The 22,689-nt window shown below is 44.9% G+C and overlaps 1 protein-coding gene and 1 long non-coding RNA gene across 4 annotated transcripts in view; one reads left to right on the top strand and one right to left on the bottom strand.

Annotated features, from left to right (window-relative positions):
* Positions 1-22,689, top strand: part of RUNX1 (RUNX family transcription factor 1) — a 282,173-nt gene that overhangs the window by 33,160 nt on the left and 226,324 nt on the right. The window lies entirely within an intron of this gene.
* The window catches only part of LOC148778650 (uncharacterized), a 28,315-nt gene continuing 23,817 nt past the window's right edge, over positions 18,192-22,689 (bottom strand). The window contains exon 3 of the long non-coding RNA XR_016037141.1: positions 18,192-18,314. This is a non-coding gene — a long non-coding RNA (uncharacterized LOC148778650). The remainder of the gene's footprint in view (positions 18,315-22,689) is intronic.

Raw genomic sequence — 22,689 nt, 5'->3', positions numbered from 1 at the left:
GATCCCTCAGCAAATTGCTTTTGATACTTAAGTTGTTGAGTTGCTCAGTTGTGTCTGACTCTTTGCAACCCCGTGGACTGCAGCAGCCCAGGCTTCCCTGTCCTTCACTATCTCCCAGAGTTTGCTGAAACTCATGGCCTTGGAGTCGGTGATGCGAACCAACCATCTCCTCCTCCGTGGCCCCTTCTCCTGCCCTCAGTCTTTCCCAGCATCAGGGTCTTTTCCAATGAGTTGGCTCTTCAATACTTAGGTAGAAGACATCCAAAAATAAAAACATTCATTTCCCACTGAGTCCCATGTTAACATTAGGGTTTTGTTGCTGCTGTTCAATAGCTAAGTCATGTCCTACTCTTTGCGACCCCCAAGGACTGCAGCATGCCAGGCTCCTCTGTCCTCCACTATCTCTTGGAATTTGCTCAAATTCGTGTCCACTGAGTTGGTGATGCCATCTAACCATCTCATCCTCTACCACTACCTTCTCCTTTTGCCTTCAACCTTTCCCAGCATCAGGGTCTTTTCCAGGGAAAAGGGGTTAGAAGACCATTTTTCACCTGCTCTTGGAGCTCTTTGGGCTTCCCAGGTGGCTCAGTGGTAAAGTGTCTGCCTGCAATGTGGGACACCCGGGTTCAATCCCTGGGTTGGAAAGATCCCCTGGAGAAGGAAATGGCAACCCACTCCAGTACTCATGCCTGGAAAATTCTATGGACGGAGGAGCCTAGTAAGCTACAGTTCATGGGGTCCCAAAGAGTTGGACACAACTGAGCGACTTCACTTTCTTTTCTTTCTGGAGCTCTTGCCAGCCTGTAACATGAGCGCTTCCATCCTCTTGGAAACATGGAGATAATGGCTCTGACCTTTTCCCTCCATTCCCCCTCCCCTGTGGGAGGAGAGTTGCATTGGATGAGAGCCCTTGGGACCAGGCTGCCTGGAATGGGTACTTGTCCTTTGGCTTCGGTCTCCTGGGATGCTGCCCCAAGCAGGCCAGCCTTCCAGAACACCTACTCCTTGTCTAACTACCGTTCACTTCAGGGCTCAGCAGGGATGAGGAATTCAGGCCCCCATGGCTGGCTTCCTGGGTCCCTAGGGGTGCTTTCCCATGATCCACTCTAGGGCACAGATCGCAGGAAAGCCCGCTGGGCTCTGGTCTCAGCAACAAGCCCCATCCTCCAACCTATCTCCACAAGCAAAATAACACCCCTGATGTCTCCACTGGATTTTACGGTCTATTTCTCAGCGACTTTAGAGTTTGAAGTGGGGAGGGCAGTACCGATTGAGCCGGCATATTTCTATCATATCCTGTGTGCTCAGTCACTTCAGTCGTGTCTGACTCTTTGCAACCCACTGGACCATAGCCCGCCAAGCTCCTCTCTTCAAAGGATTCTCCGGGCAAGAATACTGGAATGGGTTGCCATGCCCTCCTCCAGGGGATCTTCCTGACCCAGGGATCAAACCCTTGTCTCTTGCATCTCCTGCATTGCAGGTGGATTCTTTATCACTGAGCCACAGGATGTACACCCACAAATACACAGAATACCCCTTAGTGCCCCATAGTGACTATGGGTTTGAGTTTCTGCGGTTGTTGCTTACCTCACAAATAGCAAACAAGCAAAATGCCCCCAATATTACTGCCTAGAAGCTTAGGACCAGCTCATTTAGTTACTTCAGCTCCCAAACTTTATGTGGTGCTTGTGATGTGCCAGGCCTTGTTCTAATGACTGCAAATGGGAACTCATGTCACCCTCAGAGCAATCCACGTGGTAGATACTGTTGTGAACCCTGCGTTACAGATGAAGAAACTGAGGCACCGATTAGTGCCCAGGGTTTTGAGTTCCAACTCAGACAGGCTGGCCCTGGGTTCGAGTTCACCTGCCTAAGTGCAGCCCTAACCCCAAGGACAAGGTACCCAGGGGGTTCTGCCAGCCATGGAGTTGTCTCTCAAGAAAAGCCACATACGTTCCCAACTCCCCCACGGTTATTTCCCAGGTGACAGGGCCAGCCAGCTTGGAGGTAAGCTGGGAATGACATGAAACCTCAAAGTCCTCTGTAAACCTCATTCTCCACCTCCATCCAGACCTAGGGAGGGTTTCTGATGAGTCACAAACCAGCTAGAGTCCCTTCGTTTGGGGAAGAAATAATAGACTTCCCGTCACCTTCTCAGAGGCCATGACAGACCCTTTTGTGAGACTCCATAGAAGCAAAGTCCTCTTTTAAAAGTTGTAGATTACACTACTATATATAAAATAGATGACTAATAAGGACTTGCTCTATATCACAAGGAACTCTACTCAATATTCTGTAATGGTCTATATGAGAAGAGAATCTAAAGAGTTGACAGATGTATGTGTATAACTGATTCACTTTGCTATTCGTCTGAAACTAACACAACATTGTAAATCAACCATACTCCAATACAAATTCTAAAAAACAAAAGTGAAAGTGGTAGTTTAATTGTATTTCTGCTACTATTTAAGGGCAGATTCAAGGCATTCTCAGTCTCAATTAATTTAGTCACTTATTTTTTTTTAAACCAAGATTTCTACCTACACCTTGGCCTAGCCCACAGAGAATGAGTCCTGGCTTAATTCTAAAACAGAGATGGACATTTAGCTTCCTCTTCTTCATCATCAAGATGACAGTGAGACTAAGAAGGCATTTCTCTGGGGTACATGGAAATGCTCTTGCATAACCAAAGCCATTCAAGTCTCATCGCCTTTAACTTTCTCCTCCCAGTCCTCAACTCTGCAAAGAACTTGACAAAGCCCCTCAGGAACATCCCTCAGAAATCTAAATGAGGGCAAACCCAAGCCAACCATGAAATCACTGTTTTCTACCAGGTACCGCCACAGCTCAGGATTCCTGGGTGCTGGTAAATGGATACTTCTGTGATGAAAAGTGAACAGGAGACCGTTCTGTGTGATTCCAGGCTCTCTGAAGAATAGGGTCTAGGAGAAAATGACAAAAACTCTCTATAGAGAGTTTGAAATAGAAATCACACTATTTCTGTTTCTAAACCACCTATGAATGCAAAGGGTTTAGGGAGTGATGCTTTTTCAGTTCTTTCTTGGCCATATGTACAGGATTGAATCATTGAGGGGGAGGGCATGACTGTGTTGATGTTTTGTATGTTTGAAAAATCTAAGATTGGGAAACCCCAGGATCCTGGGATGCCCCAAATTGTGCAAACGGCCCATTGTCTGCTTACAGTGGCCTGCTTTGCCATGAAAATGACATTCGAATGATAAGCAGCCCTCTGCTAGAACATTCCAGGTGCAGGAGAAAGTTGGTGCTCTGTGTCAGCCAAGTAGTAAATGGGTTTCCCAGTGAGTCCAAAGGCAATATTAACTGTCCTTTGTTCTGGTGATGATCTTGGCATCTGTAGGTTTGGGTTTATGATTAACCAGGCGAGAGGCTGGCTGGGCAGGTTGTCTATCAATCCCGTTTCCTGGATGGTTGCTGAGAACAGCATCTTACTCATCTTTCTGGGGCAGAGGTGACCCCATATGACCTACAAAAGCCTGGGATCTCAAGGAATTTACCTCATTCACTGAGTGCAATTCCAGAATGTTTTACCCAAGTGTAGGTGATAACTTTAGGACTTTTAAAAACACATGCTAAATTACTTTTATTTGCTATGCATGAGCATTTTATTTCAATCTGTGGCTAACTTGCTGTGCTCATTGACAATAGTGTACCAAGCTTCTTGTAAACACACAGGAGGCCTGTGTAGCTTCTGCCTCCAGCAGTTACCCTGTCTTTGGGGATGGAAGACACAGGCGCATGGAATAGCTGGGTGACGTCATAAAACTGCAAGGAGTTGAACAGTACCCGCAGTGATGCAAAGGCAGCTCAAAGAATTGGCAGGTCAGTGTGGCTGGCACCATCACAGAGGCCTCTGGCCAAGTCAGGATTTAAACATTCAGAGGAGAGTAAGGAAAAGTTATCCAGGAAAGTGGAACAGCATAGGCAAGGCAGGAATTTCTGAGTGATGAGTCGATCACCTTGACTAAAGGAGAATGTGGTGTAGAGAGGTCAGGACAGGTTGGTGGGACCAGGCTAAACTAGTTCAGGTCGGTCCAAGCCAAGGGGTAGGACTTCATCCCCAAGACAGTGGAAAGAGCAGAAGGTGTCCAGGCAAAATTAGTCCCTGTGTTCCTCCAAACCTGAAAGCCATTCAGATTGCTTTTTAATTTATTTTTTAATTGAAATATAGTTGATTTTGCAATGTTTCAGGTATACAGCAAAGCGACTCAACTCTCTCTCTGTGTGTGTGTGTGTATATATGCAATTCAGCTGTATATATAGAATAAAGAATATGTATCTATATAGAATGAACAATCTGGAAAAGAATATATTCATATGCATAATAGTCTTTATTTTAAAATGAAATATTTATTATGTATTGTATAAATGTTTAAATAAGTATATGTAAATATGTACATATGTAAATCTATATGTATATGTATATACTCTTTTCCGGGTTCTTTTCCATTGTAGTTTATTACAAGATATGACTATAGTTCCCTGTGCTATATAGTAGGTCTTTGCTGATCTTTTAAACAGTTATTTTATATTGGACTACAGTTGATTTACAATGTTGTGTTAATTTCAGGTGTACAGGCAAGTGATTCAATTATAGCTATGCATATATCTATTCTTTTAAGCTGCCTTTATTCAAACTACAAAGTTGGCTAAGAGTTCTTAGAGGGCTAGCCCAGGGTTAACTCTGAGGGTTCCAGAAAGATGAAGATAAGCTTCTGTCCCCGGTGGGCTCCTGGTCTCATGCAGGTTCACTACAGAGAGTTGAGTAGGTTGAGCACTGCACAAGGCAACCAGCTGAGGGCCAGTGGAGGATAAAATCCAGTCTGGGCTCCACTGGCTGATCAAGAGTCCCTGTGTGCAGTGTGACTGCCCAGAGGAAAAGGTGCCTTCTTCAAACAAAGGGATCATCTGCTCACCAAGCCACACACCTGGGGACCTACTTATGCCTAGAGTGCCTTTATCTAGTCCCCAAATTGAGTAGTAACCTGGAAAATATCAGCTCACCCTAATAAACAGCTTGCTGCTGCTAAGTCGCTTCAGTCGTGTCTGACTCTGTGTGACCCCATAGATGGCAGCCCACCAGGCTCCCTCGTCCCTGGGATTCTCCAGGCAAGAACACTGGAGTGGGTTGCCATTTCCTTCTCCAATGCATAAAAGTGAAAAGTGAAAGTGAAGTCGCTCAGTCGTGTCCGACTCTTAGCGACCCCATGGACTGCAGCCTACCAGGTTCCTTGGTCCATGGGATTTTCCAGGCAAGAGTAATAATCAGCTTACTCATGGACAATTCCACCATCCAGCTTCCATTCTTTAGTTGAAGACGTTCGTTCTGTCTCTGGAAGTGTTGTTGGTCATTGGTACCCAGAGTGAAGGGCTCACAGATCTCTTCCTGAAAGCTAGTGATGACAAAAAGTGGACTGGAGACACAGATGAGAAAGATTGAGGACCCAGGCTCCCAGGACTTGGGTAGTTCCTCAAACAGAGGCTCAGAGCAAGTCGCAGCAGGACAGGCTTCAGGAACCCACTTGTCCCCTGCTCCTTCCATAGGTCAGCCTCTCCTGGCTCAGAGAGGTCAAGTGCCTGGTCCAAAATCACCCAGGGCAGATGACACCTGACCTCAGATATCTTCACTTCCAGTTCAGCATTCTTGCACCTTTACACAACTGTGCCTGGTTCCTTCTCAGATTTTCTGGCTTGGACTTTCTGGCCCAAACATAGACAAAGTTTGGTTCAGTTCAGTCGCTCAGTAATGCCCGACTCAGTGCGACCCCAAGAACCGCAGCACACCAGGCCTCCCTGTCCATCACCAACTCCCAGAGTCAACCCAAACCCATGTCCATTGAGTCGGTGACGCCATCCAACCATCTCATCCTCTGTTGTACCCTTCTCCTCCTGCCCTCAATCTTTCCCAGCATCAGGGTCTTTTCCAGTGAGTCAGCTCTTCGCATCAGGTGGCCAAAGTATTGGAGTTTCAGCTTCAACATCAGTCCTTCCGTTGAACACCCAGGACTGATCTCCTTTATAATGGACTGGTTGGATCTCCTTGCAATCCAAGGGACTCACAAGAGTCTTCTCCAACACCACAGTTCAAAAGCATCAATTCTTCAGCGATCAGCTCTCTTTATAGTCCAACTCTCACATCCGTACAAGACCACTGGAAAAACCATAGCCTTGACTAGACGGACCTGCTTTTTAATATGCTGTCTAGGTTGGTCATAACTTTCCTTCCAAGGAGTAAGCATCTTTTAATTTCATGGCTTCAATCACCATCTGTAGTGATTTTGGAGCCCAAAAAAATAAAGTCTGACACTGTTTCCACTGTTTCCCCATCTATTTCCCATGAAGTGATGGGACCAGATGCCATGATCTTTGTTTTCTGAATGTTGAGCTTCAAGCCAACCTTTTCACTCTCCTCTTTCACTTTCATCAAGAGGCTTTTGAGTTCCTCTTCACTTTCTGCCATAAGGGTGGTGTCATCTGCATATCTGAGGTTACTGATATTTCTCCCAGTAAGCTTGATTCCAGCTTGTGCTTCCTCGAGCCCAGCGTTTCTTGTGATGTACTCTGCATAGAAGTTAAATAAGCAGGGTGACAATATACAGCCTTGATGTACTCCTTTTCCTATTTGGAACCAGTCTATTGTTCCATGTCCAGTTCTAACTGTTGCTTCCTGACCTGCATACAGGTTTCTTAAGAGGCAGGTCAGGTGGTCTGGTATTCCCATCTCTTTCAGAATTTTCCACATTTGATTGTGATCCACACAGTCAAAGGCTTTGGCATAGTCAATAAAGCAGAAATAGGTGTTTTTCTGGACTCTCTTACTTTTTCCATGATTCAGCAGAAGTTGGCAATTTGATCTCTGGTTCCTCTGCCTTTTCTAAAACCAGCTTGAACATCTGGAAGTTCACCGATCATATATTGCTGAAGCCTGGCTTGGAGAATTTTGAGCATCACTTTACTAGCATGTGAGACGCGTGCAATCGTGCGGTAGTTTGAGCATTCTTTGGCACTGCTCAAACATAGACAAAAATGGAGCCTATTTACCTACCCAAGGGTGATGCCCCGACCATCTGCAAAGTGGTGATTTCTAGATCCTGAAATCCCTCCTCCCTTCCTTTCACCTGCTCTGTCACTTAGCCTTTTCTGAGCTTCTCTGCTCCCCACTCTGTCTCAAGGCCACAAAGATGCTGTATCCACCACCCTCCCCCCAACCCCAGACACACATAGAGACCATCCACATGGCTTAAGCCCCAGACATCCTGAGGTAAGAGCCCTGCAGGCTGCTCACTCACAGCCCTTGGGTGGGGGGAAAAGAAAGCGATCTGGATGCCCAGGCGCTCTGGGGGTGGGGAACACTGGGAGGCCCCTGGGCTCCTGTTTTGGGCTTTTGATTGCTGGATCCTCCTGGCCCCAGAAATGAAGTTCTGAAATGACCGCACTGGCCCTTGATTTGTGGGCCTAGAAGGACTAGGGCTGCTTTATTAAGACTCTCCACCCCACCCGAGGTAGAAAGAACTTGACCATCTAACTGGTAATGAAATATACAGAGGCTCGTGGAGGCGGTGGTAGCCCAAGTTTGAATGTCAAATATTAGTGCTCATAACAAGCGTGAGAAAACCAATGGCAGGGCTTACCTAGACAGATGTCAGTGGCCTACCAGGTGTGCCTGATGATCATACAGGGAGGAGGAAGCAAAAGAGCGTCTCTTGGGCATCTGCTGTATTCTAAGCCCTGGATGACAGGACTATTCTACTCGCATCATCTTCCATTCATCTCACTGGAACATGATGGGGGGGGGTGTTGTCCTCATTTTAGGGATGACGAAACCAAGGTTCAGAGAGGTGAAGAGATCACCCAAGGTTGAGAGCTATTTCATGACCCAGCAGAGAGTTAAGCTTGGGTCCTTATGACTCCAACCCATTAGCTGCTTCACTCCAAACCACGCAGCCCAAGAGCAATTACAGAAACCATTGTGTGTGTGTTCAACTGACTTTGTTGTGAGTTTTACTTGATGACTGACAGTAACCTCGATGGTGGTTCAGGCTTCAGAACAGCTCAAGTAGCCTGATCCCCAAATGACAGCATCAGAAGCCTGCAAAGAGCCATTCAGTGGGAAGGAGACAGAATTGGGGTGCTAGGCAAGTGGAAACAGTGTCTGGTTGGCGAGTTTGCAAGGGCAGGCCTGGCTGTAGTTAACTATATCCTGCTTGCTCTCAATGTGGCATTGCCTTCCGAGACCCCATCCCATTTATGCGGGAGATGGGCACAAGGTGAAGGGCTGATCTGGAGCAAAGTTTGCGGGATGTTCACCTCTTCTTGTAAACAGTTTCTTCTCTCCTAAAGAGCAGTGATGAGTCAGTCATTTGCAGCCTGAGTCAGGTTTTCTATTAAAATAAGGTTATACATGGGAATCAGGTTTATGGAATGGTCCCCAACATATGCCAAGTGCAGAAATCCCTGAAGATCTGGGTCCTAAGATAAAGTTACCATGTGCTGGAGGAGGAAGGGGTGGCAACACCCCCTTTCTAGAACAGGGGCAAAGTGTATAATAGGGTAGTTTGCTTCTCTCCTCCTCTTTCTTCTCCTGTACTAGCCTCTCTGGCTCCCCTCCCTGGGACCTTCCGAGTGTCCCAATACCCATCCTGGGACAGACTTCTCAGATCATATGAAGGACACCACCTCTCAAATGTCCTACTGCTTTCTCTGTTGTCCAATCAAGAAACTGTTTGTAGCCCAGATAAACAGACAGGTAGGGACAAGCCTCCGTAAACACAGGGATATTTTCTCACTCAGAGTGGGCCCTTAGAAAAGGTACACTTTCCTCCCTGGGACAAAATCTTTAGGGCAATGGGAAACGCACCTCACAGTGGTTTTACATCAATCCAGGTTCTGCAACTCATGCTCTGTGAGTCTGGCCAAGTCACCTTACCTTCTTGGGCATGTTCCTCATCTAGAGGATGAAAAGGACATCACCAAAGGGACGTTTTCCAAAGAAGTGTGCTCAAAACCTTGCTCCTAGAGATGCTTATGGCAGACATGCTTCTGCTGCCCGCAAAGCCCCCTCTGGAAGAATCACAAGACTGATTGGTATAGGGTTTGCCAAAAAGTTCGTTCGGATTTTCTGTACAATGTTATGTAAAAGCTGAATGAAATTTTTGGTCAATTGAATACATTACAGGCTCTCAGAAGGTCTCTAGGAATGAATGCTTTCTGTGTTTTAACTCTGTTCCCCAAACCAATGTAACAACAAACCCTCCTTTTATTAGTACTCCAGGACACACACACACATTGGGATTAGCTGAACAGACCATATGTAAGGAGATCTATTTTGTGACCTCTCTCATTTGAAAATGAATTCATGGTGAACATCTCCAGAGAGATGGGGAAGAAAATCTTCTTCCTTCGAATGGTGAATGACTTCTAAACAGTATCACAATTTATGGGGATCTGTGCGTCTGTGCATGCTAAGTCACTTCAGTCTTGTTGGACTCTTTGCGACCCCATGGACTGTAGCCCACCAGGCTCCTCTGTCCGGGGGATTCTCCAGGCAAGAATACTGGAGTGGCTTGCCATTTCCTACTCCAGGGAATCTTCTCCACCCAAGGATCAAACCCGAATCTCCTGCATCTCCTGCATTGGCAGGCGGGTTCTTTACCACTAGCACCACCTGGGAAGCCCTTATGGGGATCCGTGAATGGATAAGAAGATGTATTTTGTAAAAAAATGGAGAAATACCATTAATGATGCTTATTCCCATTTAACAAACAAGCTACCTCTAAGAGAGGCAGATAGGGAAGTGTCTCAAAAGATTTGAGTGGCAGTGACAAGGCTGGTCACATGTAGAGCCCCACTGTATGACAACCCACCCACCTACACACACTCAGGACTTCCCTGAAGGGAAACCATTCAGATGCTGGTGTGTTTGAGCAGATCCAAGCTCACATCAGTGAGTTTTAGAATCCACCCCAGAAGGAAACATGAGGGGCAATGAGGCAAATGAGACCCTAACCTCACATGGTCATCTGTTCAGGAAGAAGTAGAGGGTGGAAGGCAAGGTCATTGGGGAAGGTCAAGGTCAGCTTGGGGGTCCTTGATGAGTCTCTGCTCTGACCCATGCTCCCCCATTAGTTTCCTCTCTTTCTCCAAAGCTGTGATGAGTTGCATCCTCTCTCACCCTCACTGTTCCCACAGGTAGGTCAGCTGTGTGGGTTGCCCAGTGTCGGCGCTCTCACCCAGACCTGGAGAGAAGCTTGTAGGAAATCTCCAGGTGGGGGGTCAGCCCAGATCTGAGCAGAGGCAGCCCATGTAGATGTGGAGACACACACAGTTGTTGCTATTGAGCTGCTCAGTCATGTCCGACTCTTTGCAACCCCATGGACTGAAGCACGCCAGGCCTCCCTGTCCATCACCATCTCCCAGAGCTTACTCAGACTCATGTCCATCGAACTGGTGATGCCCTCCAACCATCTCATCCTCCAACACAGCATCCAAGACAATGCAATATCCCAGGTGCTCTGAGGGTCCACAGAAGCAGCCAAGGGCCCTGCAGGGCATGGCAGAGTGTTTCCTCCCCTCTGCACAGAGGTCTCAAGCCCACCCGTGGGTGGTGGACAGAGTGCCAGGGACGCACCGGCCCACAGGGAGGCTCTGGTTGGCTACAATGGATTGCTATTCACCAAAACAGAGATTCTCAAAATTGCTAGGCACGTGGTTTCCTTTCCTGACTCTGGAGGAAAACTTGACAAACTGTGGTTCTGGGCGTTCCACACCCTGATGAGCCTGATTTGTCTTCAGTGTCCCTGGGACCATGAATATTGTTGGGCTGGGGGAGCACACATGCACACACGCGATCCAGCAGACAGGTCAGGAAGTCGGTCAGGAACAACACGAAAGGATGCACCCAGAGACCTGACTCCCTCAGACGTGTTTCAGAGAGTGGCTAGCTAGGCTGACCACGATCCATCCCTTCCTCACCACGGCCAAGGCTCTCAGCCTGCAGGGTCTCCCCTCCTGCCCTCCGTGTTCTCTTGTGGTGACATTTTAGGTAGGTTCTAGTTAGAGAGGCTGGAGTTTTGACCATGAAATGGAGTTAAACATTTTTACCTTTGCAGATGGGTTTGAAGACAGTACAACGTCGGTTCCTGGAAGGGAGCTCTGGTTTCCCATTTTCCTCCACAGTAGAGACTGTAGGAAAAGGAAGGCAAATTGGATTGTATGGTTGACTTGAACTTGACCAGAAAACTTTTGTTTCTACCTTGTTCCTACCATCATTCTAAAATCTTTAACTTGAATTTCCTGCCTAAATGCTACCTCTAGTATTGAGTAACTATTGATTGAGGTAGAGGATACTGATTTTTTTTTTCAGTCTATGTCTTTTTTTCATGTTTAAATACCGACTTTTTGGAGGTAAACTGAGCAAAGCTGATCAGCTCCTCTTTATAGGTGTAGATGCTGAGATAATGATCTATGAAATGTGCTTAAAGCTAAGACTTGATCCTGGACCAGAAGGAAAGTTGTCTGATTCCTACTCCAGTCTGTATGGCATCAGTGGAACAAGACTTCAGTTCAGTTCAGTTCAGTTCAGTCGCTCAGTCGTGTCCGACTCTCCGCGACCCCATGAATCACAGCACGCCAGGCCTCCCTGTCCACCACCAACTCCCGGAGTACACTCAAACTCATGTCCACAGAGTCGGTGATGCCATCCAGCCATCTCATTCTCCGTCGTCCCCTTCTCCTCCCGCCCCCAACCTTTCCCAGCATCAGAGTCTTTTCCAATGAGTCAACTCGTCGCATGAGGTGGCCAAAGTATTGGAGTTTCAGCTTTAGCATCAGTCCCTCCAATGAACATCCAGGATTGATCTCCTTTAGAATGGACTGGTTGGATCTCCTTGCAGTATAAGGGACTCTCAAGAGTCTTCTCCAACACCACAGTTCAAAAGCATCGATTCTTCGGCAATCAGCTTTCTTCACAGTCCAACTCTCACATCCATACATGACCACGGGAAAAACCATTGCCTTGACTAGACGGACCTTGGTCGGCAAAGTAATGTCTCTGCTTTTTAATATACTATCAAGGTTGGTCATAACTTTCCTTCCAAGGAGCAAGCGTCTTTCAATTTCATGGCTGCAATCAGCATCTGCAGTGATTTTGGAGCCCAAAAAATAAAGTCTGACACTGTTTCCACTATGATGTAATTCAGTAGCTGCAGAGGATTGAAATATTAGACTGATTCTGTGTGGTCCTCAATGTGAAAACTGTACTCTTAAATACCTGAAGAGGTGGTCCATTTCTTTTTAAAAAACATCCAGTGAAATAGAATTCAGTTGAATCTGGTTTTTAGATAAAGTTTATTTTCTTTTTTATTTCAAAAAGCTGATTTTAATCTAAAAAGAGTGGGTATATGTATACGTGTAACTGATTCACTTTGCTATACACCTGAAACTAACACAACATGGTAAATCAACCATACTTGAATAAAAAAAAATGTTTTTCAAGAGTTAATTGGAGAAATTGTGAAAACCCAGAAAAGTATAAAGGAGAAGTTTGCTTTGTCGGTAACCTAATAATTATTTGTGCCCCTTGTTGAGTGTCCTTTAAAGTGCATTTTTAGCTGATATCACATTTGAAGTATTACTTTATAAACTACTTTCTTAAAAATACATTTATTTTGTATTGACGTATACTTGGTTTACAATATTGAGTTACTTTCAGGCGTACAGCAAAGTGATATATATACGCGCAATCTTTTTCAGATCCTTTTCCCATATAGGCTACAGTAAGTTCCCTACATGTGAACCTTCAAGCTGCAAACTTTCAAAGATGCAAATGTGCATCCGATTCCAGCAAGGAGCCAGAACCTGTGCCATCGATGTCAGACATGAGTGACGCTGCGTCTCGCCCCCCGTCTCCTATGCTGACGACCCCTCAGCTCTGCCGCCCCCACCTCCCCTCCCTCCTCCAGTCAGTAGCTCCTCTTGCCCGTTCGCTGCATGCCAGCCCCTGTGCGCCAGCTGTCACACTACCAGTTCAGTTCAGTTTAGTGGCTCATGTCTTAAACAGTAGTGTGAGCTTTTCTGTGCCATTAAGAATAACTCAAAACGTTATTTTATTTATTGCATGACACATAATCTATTTAACCAGCCTTAAATCTTTGGTAATTCAGATTGTTTCCAGTATGTCACTGTAATGATTGATGCTAGAGTGAACATTTCTGAACATAATCTTTGGGTTTAGTTCAGTTCAGTTCAGTCGCTCAGTCATGTCCGACTCTTTGCAACCCCATGAATCACAGCACGCCAGGCCTCCCTGTCCATCACCAACTCCCGGATTTCACTCAAACTCATGTCCATCGAGTCGCTGATGCCATCCAGCCATCTCATTTTCTGTCGTCCCCTTCTCCTCCCGCCCCCAACCTTTCCCAGCATCAGAGTCTTTTCAAGTGAGTCAACTCTTCGCATGAGGTGGCCAAAGTATTGCAGTTTCAGCTTTAGCATCAGTCTTTCCAATGAACACCCAGGATTGATCTCCTTTAGGATGGACTGGTTGGATCTCCTTGCAGTCCAAGGGACACTCAAGAGTCTTCTCCAACACCACAGTTCAAAAGCATCAATTCTTCAGCGATCAGCTTTCTTCACAGTCCAACTCTCACATCCATACATGACCACGGGAAAAACCATAGCCTTGACTAGACGGACCTTTGTTGGCAAAGTAATGTCTCTGCTTTTTAATATACTATCTAGGTTGCATTTCTGATTATTTCTTAGGATAAATTCCTAGAAATGGACATTATTTCAGAGGCTCCAAGCACTTTTTAAGGGTTTTGATACTGACGTGTTACCCTTTGGAAAGGATACACCAGTGAACATTCCAACCCATAGTGCATTCCAATCCATTTACCATCACTGAACACCAGCTTCACATTGTTTTATTCTTTTTTGATTATAACCCACCTCCAGCTTGGGGGCGAGGCCCTTTAATAACTCAGCTCTGATACTCTTTCCCTCTAATTTCAGCTTCTCAGAGTTGCTCTTTCATTGTGGCAGTCTTTCCTTCCTCTTTATGGATCCATGAATTAGTATCTAATAAACGAAACAGTTGATATTCAGTTAGAAGTTAGATTTATAGGAATACTTAAAGATGTCTGTGAATTAGTTGTATCTAGATAAGACTTCGTAACTTGTAAGTATCAGCTCTCAAATGCTTTGCCTCAGCCTAGCTTTCTGCCCTAGAGCACCAAGATGAAAATTCAACTGTACCTGTAGACTTCCGTTCAATTTCATTTACTTACAAACACAGGTTGGCAGGAAAAGGACAGGACATCTTTAATGAGCAGAAATGATGTCTAAATGTACATTATGATTGGGATAATCCATCTGCAGACATGTTGTACTGTGGACACTTATGTTGTGCAGTCACAATAAGAATTATGATTTATTTCAGGGATCGGCAAACTATAACCCGTGGGGCACGTATGACCACCACTTGATTTTGTGAATAGGTGTTTATTGGCACGTTGTCTGCGGCTGCTCCCTTGTTAAAATTTCACAGTTGAGTCATTTTGGTACAGACCTTATCTGCAAAGCCTAGAATATTTGTTGTCTGGCACTTTACCAAAAGAAAGTGTCCCACGCCTGATTTATACTCTACTTAAAAGCAGACAAAGAGTTTCACTCTTCATTCCTCGCTGTTTCAGGACAGAGAGCTGGCATCATTACTCATCTCAGTGTGTGGATGTGTAAATGGATCTCTTCGAGGTTAGATTTTTGTCCAAGGTCAGGCTTAGCTTCTGTGAGGAGGAGCTGAAGTTTGAATTCAGAACTTTTGCTCTGCAATCTGATGCTTTCTACTTTCTAGAGGGAAGAAGCTTCTCTGTTTTGCCTCTTCTTTTGCGTCTCTTTACCAAACACTGTGTGTCAGTTCCTTCCCAAATTCTTTTTATAAGATCCTTCCCTTGGGAAATTGAATGATGTGTTGGTGGTGGTGACATATTCAAGCAGATTCTAACCTGTATTTTATATATATGCATATAAAATAAGTGGATATACAATTGGAGTCCTAAGTATATTGACAGAGTTGGCATGTAAGTTAATCTTTCTTCCATGATTCAGAAACCCGAGCCACTTTCAGAAATACCTGAGAGTTATCATATGAAAATTTATTAGTTTTCCATGGCCCAGAATTATAGATGTGGGTGACTGAATCCTCACAGATCTTATCGTATCCTTTAAAAGTGACTTTAGCCTCTCTGCCACCTCACTGTAAATTCATTCATATTGCAGCTAGTTTTCTCTCATTATGGCAGAAAAGGAAAAAGTATGTGGATATTTGAGCTTTGGGGATGCTTGAATCCTGATAAATAGAAATTTACTAGATATTTCATCATTAACACTTGAACTCTTAGAGAAAAGCACAGAGATCTGTACACAAATAATAGATACACACAGCAACCAATATTTTTAAGCCTCACTATTAAATGTGAACCTCATGTTTGGTACATTAGATATGGGAGATTAAGTTAACGATCGTATTTACTTTAGTAAACTCTTAAAAAAAAAAAAAAACCCTAATTCAGAGTTTGTTTCTGAGCAACTACCTCCTTAATCCCATAGCACCTGCCAGAAGACATCCAATAACCCACTCTTTAGGTCAGAGAGAAACATACAAAAGAGAAAGCCTTGGCTGGAATGACTCATGTTACAAGCCAGCTGCTTTCCAGAATTCGTTAAGCTGTAGGGTCCAGATCTCCTTTTGTGGCTTTCTACAGACTTTATTTGAACAGAGAAATTACAGCAACCCTGCCCACATAAAAGCCAAGGAAAGAAACTAGTTGGGGTAGCGAGAGGGCCCAAAATTTTACTATACTTTGAAACAAAATGGCAGGGGTGTTAGCAAGCCTTCTCTGCTTTCTGGTAATAAATGCTCCTTTGCTTTAATTCACTATTCAAACAATTAAAATGTGAGCATGCTAGATTCCATTTGACAATCAACAGAAATCGTTTTGACAGTCACTGAGGCAGTGACTGTCAGAGGCACTAAAACCTCCTCTAGCATTTTGGTTAATGTGGGTTTATCACCAATCATCCTTTGCTTCCTTTGACCAACATCAAGTTGTTCTGGGTTCTTTTCCATTTCAACTCATTGAGCGATCTACCTTAACCCAGCACATGAACATATCCTGGGCCAGTGAGAAGCAATGTCTGGTTTATATATTTATTTTCTCCCAAGTGACAACTCATGATTGAGTAGCGATCTTCCCTGTGCCTCGGAGGAAGGAGACAGATTTTCAGCAGAGCTGCCAAGATCAATAGTTTCTTGTGTAGAACTCTGTGTGTGTGAATGTATTTTCTGCTCAGGATGGTACATTAATCTATTGATTCCTTTAACAAACTTTTGTTGACTATCCTTCCCTACCAGGAAGCATTCCAGAGACTAGGAATGGGAGGAAACCCAAGATACAAACAGATAAAGACACTCTCGTAAACAAAGACTGTGCCTTTATATGATAAGTATAGTAGGAACGTTCTAAATACAGGAATTGTTAGTGCTTTGGGCCTCTGCTTATTCAAACATTATGATGGAAAAGATAATGAAAAGGAGATGAATGAACAGATAACATTTCCAGCAGTGGTTATCAGTCTCCCCAAATCTATGGTATGGGGTGTTTTTTAAAAGTATTTTCCTGAAGTTTATGGAGAAATAATCCCTTGCTATTGGCCTAAACGTAGAGGGGGAAATAAAACCCTGAAACCAGACCATGCAATATGGTTTTCATATGCCCTAAAGCCAGAGTTGAAAGAGACTCCAACTTCATATCACCAATATTCAGGCTATTACAGACTAAAATGCTTTCCCTGAACTATTCTAATGTAGGCTCTCATTCTCAAAATCAGCTCTTTATGAAACTGTGTGAACACTCAGGGGAGATTTTCATCTAGAATATTTATACATGGGTGTGGTTTGTCTAACAAACCACTGATACTTCTTCAGCATCCACGGATAGAACTTTTACGTTTGGGAGCAGCATACAATCAGATGCTCATTTTTTTGCATATGAGGAAATGAAACATAGAAATGTTAAACTAATTGGCCACGGTTTGCATTTAGTTAATGTCAAGATTTTGATCCAACCTGGAAATTAGGAGCCTAGAAACAGCCATTCTTGAAGCATTTATCTTCCATTTTCTTCCTCAATAAGCTTCATTTCATCTACTTCAACAGAAGTTGTTGATTCAGGCTGGAAACAGAGTTGAACAAAGCCATCTCTCATCAGCTCAGGTGGCTCTGCATTAACTGAATGTCCATTACGCCCCAGCTGGCCTGGTTCAAGGAAGGGTTTGAACGACTCTGGTATCCCTTATTTTCCAAAGATGTCTGTGCATTGCCTTGTGTGCTTGTAGGTCAATGTACCATTTCCCAGAAATATAATAATATGATGAAGTATGCTCTTGCTGTTCAGTTTTAAGTCGTGTCGGCCTCTTTGCAAACCTATAGGCTATAGCCTGCCAGGCTCCTCTGTCCATGGGATTCTCCAGGCAAGATGAGGTATAATTAATACTAAAGCTGCATTGACCAGAGTGTCATTTTCTTTGAAGCATCAGACCAATCGCATGGTCTTGCACCCCAACTTCATGGTGGTGAGCAACACACAGGTGATTAATGCAAAAATGTTACTTCCTCCCTTGTGGATTGACTGCCGGATGAAGCCAGATTAATTTCAGAATCACTCAGCAATGTCACAGACCCCGTTTGGATTGTTCAAACACATGGTCTCTGAGAGGTATTTATCCTCACCTTGCCCTTCACTAGCAACTATTTGTGAGACTTTAAGAACAACACGTATCATGGAAATAAAATGCATCATCAAAAATAAAATACATCATCGACTCAGCAGAGCTGGCCCAGGGTTAAAAGATGCAGTAGAATTTCCCTTCTGGTCGATCATGTTTCCCTTTGATGCTGTTCAAAATTCTTGAGGGCCACCGGGGTGACCACCGATAACTGCCTGTAATTCAGCACACACACGACCAGCTCTCCTGAAAGTCAAGCATCAGCTTCTCTGTTACAGTGCGGGGAGGGGCCTCAAGTTTGCATTTGTTTTTGTTTTTCTTTATCTTTTTCCCCTTTAGATCCATGGCTCTTTTTAAGCAAAGTCCAGTTTGGCATCCTCATATAAGTGTAATTTCGTCTTTCTCCAGAAGCCTTCCTTTTTCACAGCCTCTAATGACCATCCATCATCATTGCAGTTAGAAATGAGTCCACCTCTAGGCACCTGTCATACCTGTAATGAAGGAAAAGAAGGTGTAAGTGGTGGAATAAACAGTGTCTGAAGCACAGCCTTGGCTCACTGCTCCTGAAGATTGACCCTGATAGTCTTGAAGTTCACATTCAGCAAATATTTTGGTATAACATAATTAGAAAATCTGCTTAGAAAGATGTGCACAACCTAATTTTTTCCCTTTTGCTCCTTAAATGTTTCCCTGATCTGGCTCTTCCTTTTCTGTCCTCAAGGAATTCTTTCAGGGCAGAGCTGAGACAAAACTGGTCTGTGATCCCTCCAAAGAACATGCTAAGCACACACTTGTCATGGATCCAACTCACCATAGGTTTTTGAACACCTTCCAAATGATTGTTGGAAACTGGGGCTAGTGGTCATGGGGAAGGGAGGGTCAGAAGATGAATAAACTAAATAGTAAAGAAGTACACCTCTAGTTGGTTGGGAAGGGGGAAAACTTATGTACGTGATGCTAACATGGAACCACCGTAAATGTGCTATCATGGCTCCGTGATGAAAGGAGGAGGATACATCAATTCTCACTGCAGGAGGAGTTGGGCAAGTTTTTGGTGAATGTGGGTATTAACTGCACTCTTGAATTACATAGAACTCTCCCAAGCAAATGAGGCAGTGACAGGGACATCGGAGGTAAGAAGCAGCACCAATTAAAGACTTAGAGGCAGAAGAGCATGTTCATATAAAATAGCGTGGTCTAGCAATGGAAAGGCAGGGAAAATAATAGGGAATTAAGCTGACTCCATAAAACAGGGTTGGGTTCTCAAGGGCTTTCGATGTTAGGATGAAGAGCTTAGGCACAATGAAAGGTCAAAAACATATTTTAAGTTGAGGTATGAAGTAGTTTTGGGTTGTATAAAGATCTTGCTGATGTTGCTTGGAAAATGTTTGGGATGGTGGTTATGAGAGAGGCTAGAGTATACTTTTGAAGAATATTGAAACAACATATTATTTATTTTTATATTTTTATAAATATAGCATGTATTATTAAAGAATACAGGTGACAATGGAGGGTAGTAGCAAGAATAGAGGAAGAGGTATGACAGGGAAGTGCCCCAGGAGATTGGCAATCAACTTAGCCTCTGGAGGGAAGAACTCGAGGTCAGAGAGACGGTGATGTGAAAGTCTGGAGTCTGGTGAAGCAAAGAGTAATCATCCAGGGTGCGAAGCAAGACCACGGTGGAACCTGGGGCCCAATGGGGTCTGCTTTGGACTTGTTGAATTTGGGTCCCTTTCGAATGTGACCAAGGAGCAAAGAAGCGAAGTCTGGTCTGGAGGCAGGGGTTGAGGAGTGGAGAGCCAGCCAGCCAAGGACATTAGGGCAGTTCCGCGGGGCGGGCAAAGGCCCCTAAAGCTCAAGGGAAAATTCAGGGGCAGGCACAGCGCACGCCCAAGGGGCATTATGTGTGTGAGGTCCACACATCTCTCTAGAAGAGCGCTGTCCAATGGAATATAACGCAAGCCCGCATATTCAATATTCTGGTGGTGGTTGTTCAGTCACCCAGTCGTGTCCAACTCTGTGACCCATGGACTGCAGCACACCAGGCTTCCCTGTCCTTCACCATCTCCTGGAGCTGGCTGAAGCTCAAATTTTCTAGTAGTCCCTATCAAATAAGTAAAAAGAAACTTGCAAAATTAAATTCTGCTTGTATGTTTATTGAGCCCATATAGCCAAATAATGTCATTTCAGCATGCATTGTGAAAATTATTCATGTGATAATTTACATTTTTTAAGTCTTTGCCATCCAGTGGGTATTTTACACTTGCTGTTCATCTCAATTCAGACCAGCTATGTTTCAAGGGTTTATAGGCCACATTTGCGAGTGGCTATCCCAGGTGGCACAGTGGCAAAGAATCTGCCTGCCATTACAGGAGATGCGGTTTTGACCTGGGACGGGAAGATCCCTTGGAGTAAGAAATGGCAACCTACTCCAGTCTTCTTTCCTGGAAAATTCCTTGGACAGAGGAGCCTGGGGAGCTACAGTGTATGGGGTGGCAAAGAGTTGGACACGACTGAGTGACTAAGCATGTGTGCACACACACACACACACACACACACACAACTATAGACGGCACAGTTCTGGAAGCTACCTAAGGTAGTTCGAGGATAGGGTGAGCACATCATTTGTCCTCCAAACTGAGGCACTTTCAGGAGGGGAGAGGGATGAGGCAGGAGATGGGGACCATCCTGGTGAACCAGGAAGGGCGGTATCCTACAGGAGACTCCAGGTTAGACCTCTTGTTTTCTCCCCTGTTACCCCAGGACCTTCAGTTTGGCAGAGAAAGGGAAGGGTCTGTGTCCAAGCATTGATTCAGATCTTAGTGGCAGCCTGTCAGAAGCACCAAGCTGAGCCCTGGTGTCAAAGCTTTGGCTGCCATGACTCCTGCACTGTGCACCTTGTTCCCACCCTGCAAAAAGAAAATGTTAACATCACAATGTCACTAACACATGAACATGTATGTGTCCTGTCCTGGGCTGAGCCCTGCATATGTGACATCCTTGACATTGGTATCACTGTTATCTTTATGAGGTCCAGAGGGAATACCTAACTTAGCGCTGGACAGGGACTCAGATTCAGGTCTGGCTGACTCTAGTTGCCAGGCTCTCGGCATCTGAGCCACATGGATAATTTTCTTCCATATTGGCTAGAGAGAGGGGATTATATGAAAGATGCTGGAAGACTTGAAAGAGTAATGTGGCTTTCTTTTGCTAACCAGATGGACTGTCCTTCTCGTTGTGCTTTCTGAAAAAAATAGCAAGTTTGGTTTGCCTTCTTGAGCCTTTTATGGAAGCAAAGCAGATTTTCTCTAAAAATATTATATGTACGCGTGTGTGCTTACTCATTCAGTCGTGTCTGACTCTTTGTGACCCCATGGACTGTAGCCCACCAAGCTCCTCTATCCACGGGGATTCTCCAGGCAAGAATACTGGAGTGGGTTGCCATTTCCTTCTCCAGGGGATCTTCCCGACCCAGAGATGGAACCCGCGTCTCTTACATCTCCTGCGTTGGCAGAGGAATTCTTTACCACTCGCACCACCTGGGAAGCCCGTAAAAATATTGAGGACACTGAATTTGTAAATCTCCAATCTCTAGCATGTGTGTGTTTTCACCTCCCCCGGTAATCCTGTCTCTCAGCTTCAGTGTGCCTGATCCCTGGCTATGAAGTGACATGTTAGCTCCTCAGTCCCTGAAGAAGTTCTGGCAATGATGGATCACACTTGTTGTCAGTCTTGACTTATGCTTGGGATGAGCCTGCCAAGGATGATGTGAGAGACTTACTCATTGTTGGAGACCCTGGGAAGATGTTCCCAGCTGTGAAGAGGCAGTTGCAGTCAAGTACAATCCCAGGCATTCCAGCTGGGGGTTGGAGCACTGGCAGCCACGTGTCCCAGTTGGGCAGGGAGTAAACGTGTCAAGGCCCTGTATCGATCCTGGCAGGGCAGCAGGAAATTCACAAAATAGTGCCATCCCAACACTCCGGGTCCTGGCATGAAATTCAAAGGGAGCTTCAAAGGTATGCAGTGGGGAAGAGGTCTGGGCTGAGCCAAATGCCAAAGTTTTCTTCCTTGTGCAACGTCTTCCATGGCAAGAAAAGGTGCCCTGCTGACAAGTGCTGACGGAGGATTTAGAGACCCACTCACTAGTGGCTCAGATGGTAAAGAATCCGCCTGCAGTGCAGGAGGCCTGGGTTCGATCCCTGGGTTCGGAAGATCCCCTGGAGGAAGTCATGGCAACCCAGTCAGCTATTCTTGCCTGGAGAATCCCCATGGGGAGCCTGGCAGGCTATAGTCCATGGAGTCGAGAAGAGTCAGACATGTCTGAGCGACTAAGCACATAGCACATACCCACAAGAGACAGAACTTCAAGAAGGATGCTTGGGGGCCAGCAGGACCAATCTGTGTCCTTTATAGGAATGGAGCTTAGATCCCAGGGACAAGGGTGGAATTGTGGAGACAGTCTGTTAAGTAGTATAGCATGTTTGGAAAGCAGAGGGTTTCTAGGCTTAAAAATAGAAACTGTGTAATGTGGAGTTTCATAGCATTTATTAACTAAATAATTGTTGAGGTCTTGGAGGGGAGAGGGGAACAGAAGTCTAATCTGACTCCAATTAGACTCAAGTCTAAGAATTTAAAATGTGGTGCTTTGGAGGGCAGAAGAGGCTATTTCCTGGGATAAAAAATGAGTCACATAGAATCCAAATGGTGTTTATAGACTGTAGACAGCCTTGGGGAAGGAGGGGGTCTTTAAAAAGCAAAATATAGTCTCTGCCCCTGTCTGTCTGTCTGTCTCTCTTCCTCTGTCTCTCTCTCCTCCCTCCTCTCTTTTCTGTTTGTCCTATTTCCCCATCTCTCTGTCAAAGGGGA

This window comes from Moschus berezovskii, chromosome 1 (assembly GCF_049115385.1).
Source record: "Moschus berezovskii isolate FMDL1 chromosome 1, NW_MosBer_1.0, whole genome shotgun sequence".
Taxonomy (NCBI): domain Eukaryota; kingdom Metazoa; phylum Chordata; class Mammalia; order Artiodactyla; family Moschidae; genus Moschus; species Moschus berezovskii.
The sequence above is the reverse complement of the archived record's forward strand: the minus strand, read 5'-3'. Positions and strand labels throughout refer to the sequence as shown.